This window comes from Prionailurus viverrinus, chromosome F2 (assembly GCF_022837055.1).
Source record: "Prionailurus viverrinus isolate Anna chromosome F2, UM_Priviv_1.0, whole genome shotgun sequence".
Classification (NCBI taxonomy): domain Eukaryota; kingdom Metazoa; phylum Chordata; class Mammalia; order Carnivora; family Felidae; genus Prionailurus; species Prionailurus viverrinus.
The window spans coordinates 32,629,459-32,646,559 of record NC_062578.1 but is presented as its reverse complement, the minus strand read 5'-3'; the positions used below and the strand labels follow the sequence as shown (position 1 = coordinate 32,646,559).

At 37.2% G+C, this 17,101-nt stretch overlaps 1 protein-coding gene across 15 annotated transcripts in view; it reads right to left on the bottom strand.

The window, feature by feature from the left end:
• The window catches only part of RALYL (RALY RNA binding protein like), a 711,896-nt gene that overhangs the window by 518,761 nt on the left and 176,034 nt on the right, over positions 1 to 17,101 (bottom strand). For 3 of the 15 annotated variants that reach the window (XM_047842023.1, XM_047842024.1, XM_047842029.1), the window contains one exon: positions 10,552 to 10,636. The exons of the other annotated variants lie outside the window; for them this stretch is intronic. The gene's annotated coding sequence lies outside the window, so the exon portion shown is untranslated. The remainder of the gene's footprint in view (positions 1 to 10,551; positions 10,637 to 17,101) is intronic. 15 annotated transcript variants of the gene reach the window in all.

The following is a 17,101-nucleotide window of genomic DNA, read 5'->3' as shown; positions in this document are numbered from 1 at the left end:
ACATTCGTTGATGGAGGAGGGGTCATATTGGAGAGGGTCACTTGCCAAGGAACTGAGAGTAGCTACCCATCAACGGCCAGCAAGTACTGAGGCCTAGGTTAACAGCACTCAATGCACTGTATTCTGCCAACAACAAGTTTAGTGAGTTTGGAAGCAGACTTTTTACCAGTTGAGCTTCCATATGAGAAATCCCAGGCCTGGTGCACATTGTGATGGCACCCATGTAAGACAACCTGAAATAGAAGACCCAGGTAAGCCATCTGGATTTCTGACCTACAGAAACTGTGGTGGGATAAATGTGTTGTTTAAAGTCACTAAATTTCAGGGCAATTTGTTATACAGTAATAGATAACTAATACACTTCCCCAAGGCAAGGATTATGCTTTATTTGACTTCACTATCCAGCAACAAGCATAATTGCTCAAACACAGAAAGCAGTCCATTAATGTCAACTAAGTGAAGAGTGAATGAAGGAAAGAAGGATTAGATTAAATGATCTTTAAGATAATTTGAAACTTGAGATTTTATTATTCCACATGGAACATAATTATATTAGTCTATTTACCCTGGTCCTACTCACTTTATCAGAAAAAAAAAACATTACAAGTGAAATAGTCTAAATTCAATAATAAAGATTTTTTTTTCCTCTTTCACTCCCCCAGGCTTATTGAAATATAATGTAGATACAAGAGATTCACTCATTATAATTAGATTACTTGATAAATTTAAGAAGTGAAAGATATTCACATCAAGATATACGGCATTTTCAACTCCTGAAAAAGCTTCCTAGTGCCCCTCTGCAATCAACCTTCTTCCCCTCATACAACTACTGATCAGCCTTCCCTCACTATAGTTTCACATTTTCAAGAATCTCATATACAAAATATTGTTTTTAAGTGTTTAATGTGTGCTACACATCACTAGGTACAAAGATATCAGACTATATAAAACACTTGTAGCTGTCTTTATATTTTTGGTTTTCACTCATAATTTTATGTGTAAATCTCTTCAATAAACTCCCTCTACAAATAAATAATATTATCTATATGAAAAGGACTAAACTTTTCCAATGGTATTTTTACTAATCGATCTTTAATAAATTAACCTGACTGAGAGGACAGTTTACAAAATTTCTCAAAGATCCCTTTGATTTATCCAGATTTTCTTTCCCTGTGAACATTGAGAAAAAAAGAACTATTGTACTATATTAAGCTATTCTTCAGTGGCCATTTATCAACACTTTTTTATTTAAAAGCTAAAAGAAAGTTGAGGCTGTCGTGAAGCAGGAAAAGATTTTATTTAAAGTTAGAATTCTCTAGATTTTGCTATAACTTGGCTCTTTTAAATTGGTTCTTGCTGATTGAATTTTCAACTCTGACACAATCAGGTTTCTTTTGAAAGCTTGGTATTTCTCCTAGTTGCCTGTAAGAGACATGCAATCATCTAATAAAAATGCTAAAGACATTTCCTTGAATATAAGGGTTGATGATAGATGGAAGAATACCAGTGAGACATACACAATCAAAGCACTCCACAAAACTCAGCACTCGTCACCATTTGCTAGGAGTAGTTGTATCAGCTGAGTTTGAATTCCTGCAGTCTTTCATTTAACAAATATTTATTGAAATCTCACAATGGGCTAGGTACTGCTTTAGCTCTACCAAGTATTTCTTTAACTGGCAGAAAATGACTAATAGTTAACCAGCACAAATACAGGAGTCAATTAAGTTGGATAAGTGTTGATATGTCTACAGCATCAAAGCTCCATTTTTCATTGTAAGTTATCTAAATAAATCCCCAAGAGTGCCAATGCTGTCTATCTCAACTTAGAGACGCCCTCTGGTAACCATTTACAATCGAACACTCACATACTGAAGTAAACAGTACAGTGAACAGAACAGTCAGTTTGGGACTACACTAATCTAGATGCAAATTAGGTTTGGACTTGCACTAAATAAGTTTAAGGGCCATAGGAAAAATAACCTGACTTCTAGAGTCACAGTTTCTTCAGATATAAATGGGTGCTGTATATATATAAAGATGCGGAGCAGGGTTCTCCTTGTTGCTTCAAACATTTCAGCAAAAGCCCTACATTGAAAACAATAAAGGACTGTGAAGAGCAGCAGCTAGTACCTCTCCTGGGGTTTCCTAATAAGCAGCCAAACTGGCCCCTAACATGGCAAGTCCTCTGCCCTGTCAGAAGCATAATTACGGAGTGCATTAAGAGAAAGTCAAGGAGGCAATGAGACGTTATCTTAGGGAGGGGTTTTGGCTTATCTCCTCTCATGCAGACACATTCTATACACATATCCAAGGGGACAGTGCTACAAGATCTAAGAGTAGTGAGTGCCACACTTCTGAGACAAAAGACCACGGAGTCCATTCTGACCACAGGTTGCCGAGCTGTGGAAATGAGCAGGCCAACTGCTGCAAGACCACTGTGATGAGAAGCAGCAGCAACAAGCTCACATGTGGTCCCGAGAGTTTGGAGGCACGTGTGAACACTGATGACTGCCCCTTTCTCTCCTGGAGAATTCAGAAAGCAGGAGGCCGGCTGCAACATCCACACAGGCAGAGCAAGAAGAGAGGACAGCAGACAGGCAGACACATCTACTTTCCATTACCCGGCATGCCAGCAATGCCTGCATTTCCTATTGACTCAGTGCATAGTAATCTGCCATCTTTATGGGATCCCACTGAGAAGAACCCCCTGCCAAAGTAAGAGAACCCTGGAGAAAGGAGGTTGTAGGATTGGCTGCCGTGTGCTAGAGCTGGGTGACAGCTAAAATGCTTATGTCCCCCGTCAGAAAGCTGGGGTTCCCAGATTGTGGTGGTATGGGGGGAAAGGCAGGACTCTAAAGAGCCTACCAGCACAGCCCACAAGGTGGCAAGCTCCTGCCAATGCCAGAGGTACTGATTACTGAGAATGACTAGAAAAACCCCAGTCAAGTCGAAAACTATTTCACAAGGCAAAGCTAGAGCCAGTGTCGGGCCTCAGCTGAGGGAGAGGGAGACGTCGTGAATTTCATCTGAATTAAGAACAAACAGCCTAGAAATGTTAATAACGGAACATAAATTTTAATTATTGAAATTAACTTGTGTTCATAACTGATAGTCTGCAACTATGGCCCCTGCCTGGCATGCATCAAACTGCAGGGTCATAAGATTTGATAATATTGTTGAAGAGAAAAAGTAAAAGTGTGTTCTGCTTCTACTGGCTTTGAGTTCAGGCCATTGAATAAAATCATTACATAAGGATTACAGATAATACACGTTAAATGCCTACCATAGTACCTGGCACACAGAAAATGAGTTTAATAAATATGAGTTATTGTTAGTTTTATTACCATGTCTCTGGCACTGTTAGTTACTTTACTTATATACATTACCTCTAATCCTCCCAATAAATCTACAAGGTAGCTACTATTATATTTATTTTATAGATGAAGAAAAAGAGGAAACAAGAATGAAAGAGGCAGTCTGTACCCTCGGAAGCTTAATCTAAGGGAACCAGAGTGGTACATTAATGATACTAATGGCTCAAACAGAGACTGCACAAGATGTCGTCGGAGGCCAACTCAGACCACACGTAAGCTTTCCCAATGGATCTTTCCTCCAAAATAGGAGTCAGTTACCCAGTGAATATGCCCCCCAAATAGGAGTCAGTTACCCAATGCATCTGCCCCCCAAAATAGGAGTCAGTTACCCAATGGATCTTTCCTCCAAAATAGGAGTCAGTACCCAATGGATCTGCCCCCCCAAATAGGAGGCAGTTACCCAATGGATCTGGCCCAAAAAATAGAAGTCAGTAAAAAGAAGGGACAAGATTTCCAGATGATGGCTCTACAAGAGGTTCAGAATGGATGAAATATAGGAAGGAAAGAAGGGAACTGAGCTATAAGATGGCATGATATAACAGAAGGCCTTGTGACCCTCCTTTGTCATTTACTATGAAGACAAGAAAGGAAGTATTCACTGGTGGGTAGGGATCTCTGCATGGAACCCAGAAGTATGGTGTTGCCATATGACAGTCCTCCATTGCTGAATTAGGCAAACGCATGAGCTCTCTGACATCTAATATCCTCATGTGCAATGCCCATTAAGGTCCTCATCGTTATTTTTTATTTTATTTTATTTTTGTAATGTTTATTTATTTTTAAAGGAGAGAGAGACAGAGCATGAATGGTGGAGGGGCAGAAAGAGAGAGGGAGACACAGAATCTGAAGCAGGGTCCAGGCTCTAAGCTGTCAGCACAGAGCCTGAAAAGGGGTTCAAACTCACAAACCGCGAAATCACGACCTGAGCCGAAGTCAGGCGCTGAACTGACTGAGCCACCCAGGCGCCCCAAGATCCTCATTTTTAAATAGAGTAAAGATAACACCTACCTGGTGGAGCTATACTGAAATGCTAAGTTAGGAAGGGCTACATATGTCTTAACATTATGAGCTCAAACACTGAAAGTGTTAGGCAACTCACCCTGATTTTTGTTAAAATAAACAATTAATTACATCACTGCCAATTAAATTCCTCTGCACTCTGATGCACAGTAAGCATCAAATAAATTTAAAAATACATTCTTTGTACTAGTCTAAGAATCTTCAGCTGAGTTTTTAAATTTCTATTTCTACTATAAATTCTAACAAAGGCAAAAGCAGAAAAACATGGCAAGAAAGTCAGGATGGATAAGGGCAAAGGCTAACTATGGAGGCTTCCCTTGAAGTTCCCAGAGTGGCAATAGTAATTACAGGTTTGGTGCTTCTTGCAATTATAGCAAATTCTCAAGTGTAGTGTTTCTCTCTCCACTATAAATCTGCAGCGACTCCGTGACCTAATCCAAGTATCAGAAAAGACCCAGCTCTGACAGTGTGCCCTCTTCCCTAAGTAGATGTTTGCGCTTCTTGTACAAGTGCCAAGAAAAATAGAGAGAGAGAATTAACATTATCCAGGTGAAATTTTGATAATGAGGGAATTTTGTGAAGCAGCAGAATGATACTGTGGGAAGAATGTGGCCTCTTGTCTCGGACACTAATGCCCTCCTGGATAGAGAGCATGATGGAACTGGCTACCAAACTTAGATGAAGTGGGTGAGCAGTCGAACTCAGGGCTAGCCACAGACCAGCTTATGGGAGCAGTCTGAAGGATGTCTGAGATTTGTCTAATACCAAAGACTGGCCCTGACAGGTGCAGCTAGCACAGCCACAATGTAGAGGCCAAGGGGCTTCATTAACCTAAGAACTGTTTGGTCAAGTTCTGATACAAACAGGATCAATCTTGAAAAAGAGCATGTGGAAGATTCCAGGAAATGGGTATCAAGACAGAAAGTTATGAAATAGTCCAGAACCATGTGGATATTCCTCCCACGACCTAGGAAGCTAGGGAGAAGCCCTTCGGAATGGCAAGCATCAGAGCTGTACTAATTTGATAAAAGGATGGAGAGACACATAGAGAAACTAAAAAAAAATCAGAACTCTCTTTGGCACAACAGTTTTGGGGTTGGTGCCAGGCCTCGGTTCCAACCTGCACTAAATCCTGAGGCTGACAGGGCTATATTCTACACCTTCAGTGCCTGGTTTGATCACTAGGCTGGACTGGTGCCAATGGGTAAAGCCCATGGCTGGTGCTTATCAGAGAATTCAAACTCACAGAGTGGGAAAAGATGAAGTTAGGGGAAAGGAGGATGAGATTGACAGTTAAGTTTTTATAGGATACTTTACCTGATGAAGTCATTTTATTGCACCCATGTAATACGGGGAAAAGGAAGCTATAAAATGAAAGAGATAGGAAAAAATTCTCAGAAGTATAATGGTCCTTGAAATGTGTGTTAGTCTTCATCCAGAGTTCAAAGAATATCTATTATAGAAACAATATTATGCTTTCATGAAAATGCATTGTCGTTGATTAAAATAGAGTCCTGTGATAAAAATCTTGTGGGACATGCTCTACAGGAATTAGAAGAGTGACATGATAGATGAAAATTGTTTCAGGTTCATATGGAGGGCACTGTATAATCACGATGATGATAGCTTGCATTTGTAAAGGATTTTCGTTTTCAAAGAGCTTTCATACCCGTCATCTCTTCTGATCCTTACAACAACCCTTCGAGCTAGGTAGGGCAAGAATTATCATCCCCATTTTAAAGGAAAGGAAACTTTATATCTTTCTCAAATAGGTAATTCTGTGTTAAAATGATTATATAACATTTCACTCTTCTTGATATCTGCACTAGCCTACTGAAGTACTTAGGCATTTATAAAATAAATTACAAAAATGAGAGTTTCTGAAAACTAAATTTTGTAAGATGAAAATGTTCTAGAAGAAACAGGCACAATTAAAAAGAACAAACTGTGTGAACATGTATGTATATTAGATACGAAAGGTGGCACAGATAAATTTTTTGAATAATACAATTTAAGTAGCTTCCTTATGTTTGCGACATTTCCATTTAACTATCTGGCTACCATTTCAAGTTTCATGTGTCAAAAACTAACCCTCATCTCTCACTTTCCCTATCTCTAACTATGAAACATCCCAAATTTGACAAATTGATTTTAGTTTGCCTCTTCCTTTTTACCTAACTGAAATCAACCACCCCATCTTTTTCCTGCCTTCATTCCTGCCGTCTCCACCATGCACTCAATTTCACACTGTATCTTGGTGTCTCCAATTATAAGCTACTGTGATATACCATTAGGTGATTCTTTTCCTCACAAAATATTCATTAGATTCTTATTTTGTGTCCTCTCTAAAGTAAAACCTACTTTACCTGCCTTTCAGAATCCTTTATTTTCAAGAAACAAATGCCACTCAATTTCCAAACATCCCAATTTCATATTTAATGAACCCTGGGTCCTCCTAGCCCCTCCAATGCTTTATGGTCTTTCCTTCCTCAAGCCCTTGATATCTTGGTTTTCATGTAGAAAGCAAAGTTTCCCTGTTTGTTGCAAATATTTCTTCTCTAAGCTTTACCCAACTATCACTTCTATGATTCTGGACCTCTGTGGAAGGCCCTCTTTTATGAATATCCACATAATGTCTTCTACTGATCCATATTCCTTAATCTGTATCTTCGGTTATACTGAAAACCTCTGACAGGAGGCAACATGTATTAATATTCCTGTGACACCCTTAGGTACCAAGTCATGATGACATAGGGGTGGACCATTACATTAATAATTATATCAAAAAAAATTTTAATCTGAAAACAAATGCATTCATTCATCCTAACCATGCATTATGTTAAGTGCTGAGAATATGATGGCGAATAAATAAACCTGCTGCTGGGGTGCCTGGGTGGCTCAGTCAGTTGAGCATCTGACTCTTGGTTTCGGCTCAGGTCATGATCTCATGGTTTCGTGAGTTCGAGCCCTGTGTTGTGGAGTTTGCTTGGGATTCTCTATCTCCCTCTCTTTATGCCCCTCCCCCACTTGTGCTGTCTCTTTCTCAAATAAAAATAAACTTAAAAACAAACAAACAAACAAAAAAAGAACAACTGCTGCCTACCCTCACTGAGCTTGTGGTCTACTACCAGGGTGAAAATTAATAAATACCCTCAATGGGGAATTCTGACTGATTACCATCATTTAAAGTTACAAAAAAATAAAATGAATAAATAAAAGAAGAGATTCAATCACTCTTTGTTATGAAAGAAGCTCACAAATGAAATAACACCTTTTGCTTCATGAAGCATAAAGGGTTGATGAATATTGCTTTTCCCATATGGCAGCACAAGGACCATAAATGGTTCAACATTACATGAAATATGAAGATTAGGAAAATGCCTGGCATTTCAAGTTGGCAGCTGGAGGCAAAATCATTTATAATTCAATGATATATATTTTCATATTCATCAAACACTGTATGCTTAACATCGCTTAATTTTTAAATAAAAATGAATAATTACAATTATCCTAATAAGAATATAAAATAGCTTGAAGAACTTTATATTTTTGGTTATTCACTAAAGGAACAAATAAATTATGTTAATTTCAGTTAATTCTTTAAATTTATACAGTAATATTGAATTTAACTTGCAAATGTCTGATAATCCAAGCCATCCTAGAACATTTGCCTAGTTGATGCATTTTCTTTATGCATCAGTATGTATTATGTACAGATTTTTGCAAGATGAAGACCTATTTGAGGATGTGAAACCATGGGAAAAAAATCAAAGACAATCTTAAGAATAACTATTTCACAAGAGTTATGCCAGTCTATTTCAATTATAAAAAAAACTTCACTACAGTATTCTTTTATCCTTGTGCTGGTTTAATGTTGGTAAAATATACTATATTTAATCTCTATTCCAAGTGTAAATATTTTAATGAGCACATGTTCATTTTGTTGTTCTTACAATTTTCCCCAATCATTACACCAGACAAAAATGAAGAGTGAAAACATCTCTAATGCAAAAAAAAAAAATTCTGTTGATATTAATTTGGTCATATAATCTATGATTTAGAGGCATTTAAAATCACATTAGACAAAGATTTTATTTCCAAACATCTATGGAATTTATGTAATCAATAGATCTTTAATGTTTTAAAAGATGATTTCTAGTTTTTTCCTATATACAAATTCATTAGTATTTAGAGAAGAGCAAGAAAAAAAAAGCCACAGAAATAATGATAAAGTAGGTAGAAAAAAATGAAAGAAAAACAGTGTCACAGAAACTAACGAAAAAAATCAGATCAAGAAGGCATCAAGATTACATGGAATGAAGGATGGAAACTGGGTAATTGACTGAGAAATTAGGTCATAGGTAAACTTAGTCCAGTTTAGTAAATGAGGAGGAAGTTGAGGTCCTGACCCTTCAAGAGATCTGATGTAAATAAAAAAACAGCTGCCCACCTCAAGTGTAAATACAGGTTGAAGGAACTGCAGGGAACTAGGGCATATGCATATGATCTTTAAGACAGTGGGGAGATGGGGAAACAGAACAGGTGGAAGAGTTCAGGGAAGGAGACTTCTTTAAATTAGAAGGAGGACTGGAAGAAGGAAGAGATGCACATGTTCATTGTTAAGAGAGGAACAGGTTGAGAACAAGGTCAAATGCTGAGAAATGGGGAAACGGAAACAATTTTAAAAGATCATACCAACAATTATAGAGCATGAAAACAGGAATGTAAAAAAAATGATAAAGTGAGGGGCACTTGGGTGGCTCAGCCAGTAGCGTCCAACTTCAGCTCAGGTCATGAGTTTGAGCCCCCCACTGGGTTCACTGCGGTCAGCACAGAGCCCGCTTCAGATGCTCTCTCTCTCTGCCTCTCCTCTGCTCACGTTCTGTCTCTCTCTGTCTCTCAAAAATAAATAAATGTAATAAAATAAAATAAATGTAAACATAATACTTAATGGAGGCATTTAAAACTACTCCGATAAAACTAGGAATATAAAAAAGATCCATCCATCAAAATTTCTATTAATATTAAAATTGGTAAGGAAGAGAAAAAACTGTATTTGTAAACTACAAGCGTGCTTACACATGAAAACCCAGAGAGTCAGGAAAATTATCAGAACTAATGAGACCGCTGCAAGGATGCCTGATGTACTATCACCCTACAAAATCAGTAGGGTGCCTTTACACCAGAAATAAGTGATTCGAAGGAATAAGTTGGATAAAACCCCATCCCTTTCACAACAGCAACAGAATAATAAGGTTCCCAGGAATGTCCAATCAAAGATGTGCCAGCTGTCATTTGGAAATTCACAAAATATTAAGGAGGTACTTCAGCACACCAGAAAAAAGAAGAACGTGAGTGTGGTATGCAATGTTGTTGGAGAAGTGCACTCAATATTGCAAATATGCCCATTGTTCCTGAATTTATCTACACACTGACATCAATTTTAATCAAAACCTTAGCAAAGTTTCCCACAAAATGAGAGAATCTGATCCTAAAATTTATAAAAGAGTAGACTGCCAAGAGGAGTTGAAACACTTTTCAACTTGGAAGAAATGAAAGAAGTTAAGGCTCATTCCCTACCAGATATCCAAGATTAATTTTTAAAACTGTGGCAATAAATAAAGAAACATAGCATACTGAGTTACATGGCGATGGACAAGCAGGTCACTGGAATAGATTAGAATCCATAGATGGATAAAAGAGGAGAGAGAGATATATATACATCAATATTTAGAGAGAAATACTATTTAATAATGGTAGTATTATAATTCAATATGGAAAGAGATGAGTTGTTAATAAACACTGCTGGAACAAGAAGTTATTATCCACACGGAAAATGTAATAGTAGATCCTGAATACGCTTCACACAGATACACACACATACACAAATCATAGTGGATTAAAGACCAAGATATAAACAGTACAACTTTAAAAGTACAGAAAATATTATAGGAGAATCTAACTTTAGTGGAGAAGGATACTTAAATGCTCTCATGAAGAGAAGAGAGGGCCTGGGTCTTGCCTTTTGTTTTGATGGATTCCCTTTACTTCTTGGTCATGGAAATCTTCCTGGCTTCTCGAGCTGGAATATCCAGCTGGGATTCCTAATGGAATTTAGGGGTAATATATTACTGATTTGCTCAGTAGGCCTCACCTTGACTCCTAGTGGCTTTGGTGGACCTTCGAAATCAACCGCGTCTTTCATCAGCTCCTGCTAAAGCTACCCAAGCAGTCGGCTTCTGTAGGTGAAACACCTCATGTTCAGTTATGGAGGCTTTGATGTAAGTACACTGCTTGTTAATGCACACATATCACACCTCCCACCACAAAGCAGGCAGAAACTTCTACATCTCTCTAGGCCACTGAGGAAGGGCTAATTTAGATCCTCCTCTTTTCTTAACATTTTGTGATACAAGTACTCTACTCTGTTTGAGCCCCTGCCATTAATGCCAGCCTATCCTATGCATCTGCAGTCTTCTCCCCAGTTTATAACCGGAGACACAAGTACCTGCAGCTGCCTTTGGCTTCCGCACACCCCTTTCCACTTACAGGATTTTAAACAGGAAGAGGCATGTACTTGGCTGCTGGCTTCTTTTTTTCCCTACGCTCTAAAGGAGCAAAGCTCTCCTATTTTTCTTCCCATCTGATCTAAATTTATCTTACATCATCTGATCCCCATTCTTAGGGGCACGGAAGCCTTATGGCCTAGTGAACTCAGGTGGAAAGATTATCTTCTCTATAATAAAAATCAACCAGGGGGATGACTCTTGATACAGAATATGGACAGGCAGGGACTAGACATTACCAATGAAGAAAACACATTGGTTTATATTTCAGACATATGATGCCTCATATATGTTTTAGAGGAAGAAGTTACATATGGATTGGAAGTGAGGAATGAGGGAGTCTATGAAACAGGCATTATTCTTTCCATTTTGTAGATGAGTAAGCCAGTGCTTTGGAGAAAAGAAGTAATAATCTGCACAACATCAAATGGAGCAAAATCAGAATTCTAACCAGGACTTGACAACAAAATCCATGTTTTCTATAGTAAAAAATTACCTGATACTTTGACGAGCATATGGACTACCAGCATTCAAATTTCTTATCACTTGATGGAGTAATGGATGAAACGCAATTAGCTAAACATCTTATGAAATCATGTTATTCATGAACATTCTCAACATAAACCTTCTAGCATTAATCAACCAGTATTAAAGCAAGTAAAAGGCATATTTTCATAGATCTTGAAGGAAAGGATCATTTAAATGAAAATCTTCTCTTTTACAAGCTGGCATCTGTGGGAAATGTTTTAAATTATCATTTATTATGATATATTTATTATATTATCATTATCATATTTATTTAAAGTTGTATTTTTTATTATAGCTGATATCAGGAATATATATATAAATACACTATCAGAGTAATATGAATGCTAGGAAGTTTTACTTTTTTATTTACAAGTACTTGCGCGTATAGGTTTAATAACTATTGACCTCTCATGTATGGGAGTTAAAGTTGACAATTAGTCAAGGTGACACAAACCATTGTTTTTAAACCAGTGAAAAACACTTTAGTCCTAATTTGGTTACCTCTCTCATCACTGTAATTATCAACAATCAGCATAATTAAATAATCATTAACCAATCCATGAGGATTACTAAAATTATATCTTTCCCATGCCTCCTAGAGTGAGATTGCCCATGGAACAATTAGAATTTTCTTTTTTTTTTCTTTTTTCTTTTTCTTTCTTTCTTTCTTTCTTTCTTTCTTTTTTCTTTTTTTTTTTATGTCATGCTCAAATGTAAATTTCCTTGTTCACGTTGAAGCCTGATCTAAATGAGAAAGTGATTCGGGACATACTCACAGAGCATGGAGCTGAGTCTGAGAAAACAGTCAGCAACCAACAGCAGAACAGATACTGAAAAAACAGGCAGCTTCCAAGAGCAAAACTGAACTTGAAAGCCAAGTTCACAGACCACCAGCAGTTTGATGTAACAGGTCAAAAACTGTTAGCCAGAGCACCTGATTTGGTATGTGGTAAGCACTCAACAAACGAACGAACAGTATGAATTCACTTGAAGCAAGAAAATATGAGGCAAAAGGAATCATATCTTGTATTATAGCAAATTCAATGCAGAGTAAGGAGCCTTATTTTGCTCTGGAGATCAGTAAAAAAAAAAAAAGCCAATGAGGGGCACCTGGGTGGCTCAGTGGCTCAGTAGGTTGAACATTTGACTCTTGGGTTTCAGCTCAGGTCATGATCTCATGATTCGTGAGTTCGAACCTCACATCGGGCTCTGTGCTGGCAGCGTGGAGCTGCTTGGGATTCTGTCTCCCTCTCTCTCTACCCCTTCCCCTGCTTTCTATCTCTCTCTCTCAGAATAAATAAAATAAACTTTAAAAAAAGCCAAATGAAGTGTCTCAAAAACAGAAGTTACCATCTAGACATGGCATGTCAGCTAGACCCTGTGGGTACCATATGACTATCATAATTCTAGACTCTGCTCACAACTATGAAAAGCTATGGTTTATGAGTAATGCATTTTGTTCATTTTATAAATTACTTACTCAGCCACAACCATAGTGAGATTTTACAAAGGCCAATTCTCCCAAACTCATTTATTCTTCTCAGAGGGATGCTGGGGTCTATGAAACTGAATGTTAAATGTACATATTTTATTTCTTCTCATATGTCTAAAAAGACACAAACTACTAAAGACACAAATTAAACTCTCAGATGCACATTCATTTTCAAAAATAAGAATTTGTTTAATTCACAGACTGTATGTGTTAAGAGTTAAATGTGTCAAGACATGACCAATATCATTTGAATACTTTGAGTTCAAAGCACCAGAGACAGTATTTAATGGCTGCCTTTAAGATATAACTTATTTAAATAACACTAAAATTTATTTTGCAGTTTACAGAGAAATAAAAAGTTAAGGGATATAAGCACAAATATAATTACCTTGAAGGTAAAACTATTAAGTGCAAATCTATTTTTGATCTCAGCTGTTTCAAGATAATTAGGAAAAAAGCACAGTCCACCTTTTCAAATAAGAACTTCTCAAAATAACATGCTCTAGAAACAGGCTACCATAAAGAACACTTCTTCAAAGGCACCAAGTGAATAGCATTACCTGTCAATAATCTTATCACTTTGTTAAATTTTGAAATAAAACATAGGAAGATACTCAACCACCATTTATTTCTTCTTCAAGATGGTGTACAGTGGCAACTTTAGTAATATCAGTAATTATAATTTATTTCTATCTGGAAAACTTGGGGGGGCTCTGGGTTAAGCACAAGGTCAGCCAATGTTGGTTTATCGATTTGTCGTTTGCTTGGAAAGGTGTACATTTGCAACTGTTCACATGAAAATAATCCCATTTCATTAGTTTTTAAGATGAGTGGGATGTATCTGAGAAGTGGATAGATAAAATACAAGAATGTTTCAAGAAGCATTAGTATGGAAAAGGATTGCCTCAAATGTTCTAGAAAGCTGAAACTAAATCTATCCCTGAAGATGTAAGGTTCCACACCAACCTGAGAACAGAGGAGTACAAATTCTTACTGCCTGAGACTGTTGTGAAAATAAAGTAAACCTCATTTAAAATGAAGTTGGGATAGAAGAACGGTAAGGAAGATGTGATATATATGTACACACACACACACACACACACACACACACACACACACAATGGAATATTATTCAGCCATAAAAAAGATGAGATCTTGTCATCTGCAATAACATGGATGGACCTAGAGGGTATTAGACTAAGTGAAATAAGTCAGAGAAAGACAAATACCATACAATTTCATTCATATGTGAAATCTAAAAATCAAAACAAATGAATAAACAAACAAAAAGTAAAATCAGACCTATAAATACAGAGAACAAACTGATGGTTGCCAATGGGAAGGGCAAGATGGATGAAGGGGAGTGGGAGATACAGGCTTCCAGTTACGGTATGAATAAGTCATGGGAATAAAAGGCACAGCAGAGGAAATACAGTCAATGATGTCAAAATAGCATTATATGGTGAAAGACGGTAGCTACACTTGTGCTGATCATAACACAACATAGAGAAGAGTTGAATCACTATGCTGTACACCTGACACTGATGTAACACTGCATTCCAATTATACTCGAATAAAAATACTTAAATAAATACATAAACCTTATTTTTAAAAAATGGATTTAGGAAGCTCTGAAGGGGGGTACTCTCATGCATGTACCATTCATCGCAGCCTGGAGAACCAGCAGAAAGAGGGAAGGTAAGAATTGTTGACAAAGAAGGCATTTTTCACATAGGAATTTCATCTCCCACTGTAAAGAAGAAGAGGCAAGATGCCTCTCTGCCTAGCAACAATGCACTAACCACAACCTGCTGCCAACAAGAAACCGCCACAGTGTCAAAGTCTCTTGTTCATCTCCGGTGAAATTTTAAGACAACCCTCCCAATTTCCTTCTAAAACCTAATAAAAGCTGACCTTCCCTTTGTCTCTTTGGACTTGCCAATGGTTCACCACAGCTTGCATGTCCCAAATTGCAGTTCTTCTGTTATTCCCAAAGAAATTCAGTTTGTTAGTAAAATAACCGGCTGCCTTATTTTTAAGGTTGACAATATGAAAGGTGGTGTTACCTACAAAGAAAAATGGCTTGTGGAAAAACACGGTTGCTCTTAATGATGTCACCTCAAAACGTTTAGGCTGTTTGCCAAAGCAATATATGCACCTTCTCTTAATAACCCATTATGGATATAACTATGCCATCCATTAATTTAAGCTCTTCAAGATTCTACCTATTGTTCAGCCTGTGCCACATTTTGAGGGTCATGAGATCCACAAATTAACACACACTCTGTATGTCACTGTGTCTTAAACTTGCTGCTCATGGGACTCACTTAAGGCATTTGATTCAAACTTCCAGGCCCTTTGATAAAGGGCACTTTAACATACCACTCATGAGACTTAAAAAGAAAGGGTCTAGAATCCATTGATGTATTCTTTTCTCACAAATGATTCTAGGATTTGGAAAATATGTCTGTGTTTAGCATATCAGTATTAGCTATAATTTCATTAACTATCTACTTCTTAATGCTAAAATACTACATTTTAGATTATTTTTGCATTCTTTCCTCATTTGAAAACCACTCTTTTCATTTCAGTGGCTCTTTTGCAGTTTTACTGTACTATTTTTTTTCCATCTCTAAGGTCTAAGGCTGTTATAGTATTCTAAGCAGGGTAAACTGACTTGCTTGGATGCCTCTCCCCATTAGACAACTCTATTCTTAGCCAGGATCAATGATGCTGAAGACAGAATCCAGTTGGCCCCCAAGAACTTTAATCAGAAAGAAAGGAAGATGCCCTCAATGAATAAGAAATGAATAAATTCATGAAGATCAGAGTGAAGTGAATCTGCAGAAAGTTCTGTTCCAACCTTGGCCCATTTCTTCACTGATTTCGCTATTCTGTTGTATCCAAATTCCATTAATTAAATTTCTTTTATTCCAGTCATTTGATGCTCAATTTTGACACCTTACCAAGTACCCTGCTTCCTCAACAGGAAAGGCAATGCCTTATATAGGCCACCCTCCCCATGACCTGGATTTCTGTCTTTGTCTTACTTTTTGTCATAGGCCCCAGTATGTACTTGTAATTGCCTCTGATGCAGGCAGCTAAGCAGTACTCTTCTGGACTTACACATATTGCCTGCTTCCAGAGAATCAGTTTATATTTGTTGACAATAACATTCATATACCATTTTTTTTCATTCAGATCCACCTGAAATATTTCTGCCATACTTGGAAATCTATCTGCCAAATTATGAATTATGCTGGACACACACACACTCATCAAATCTTTTGTGAAAATGTAAAATAAACCTATCCTCAGCACTGAGCTTTAGTTCACATTTTTCTGTGCAAAGAAGTGCCTCTTTTATCCCTTGTTTTTGCCTATAAATCAATTCTCTACCCATGACAAAATAAGCCATCCTACAGTGACTTGATTTTAAGTGGTCTTTGGTGTGTGGCCTTAAAAAAGGCTTCTTACAGCTGAAAATACATTATATACCTTACATACATGGTAATTTTCCTTGTAAACATATTTACTTATTCCTTTAAAGGATTCTAGCAGCTTTCTCGTCTCTGAAACTGTTACTTTTCCTCAATCTACTGTTTGTTTTAGTACACCAGTTTGCAAGATAAAGTGCAAATCACTAGTCTTTTTTGGAGCCCTTTTGGCTGGCAGTCACATTGCTTAACCAGCCAGGACTCTGGTGCACTGACCACTGTGCAGAATACTGGATACATTTTGGCTAAGGACTTCACATTTTACCTTTACATATTTTCAACACCCTTTGTTGGACTGTATTATCTTTATGAGCTATTTACATCTTCTTTAGCAAATTAAGTTGAATGTCCATCACCGTTTATTACAAAATTTATTAGCAAAGTGATTCAAGATCATAAGAAATGAATAGTCCTTGGTAAAGCATGTGGCATAGATTTGCATACTACTGTTGCCCCCTGTGCTCAATTTTCAGAAAAATGTGATCAAGTAATGTTCTCTATAGCTTCCTGTTACTGGCTTTAGTGTGTTCTATAAAAATAGCTTTCGGTCTTTGATTCAGTAAGGATTAAACTTCCACTGAATTATGCATAAAATGCCTACTTCATTTTTTCATTGGAGAA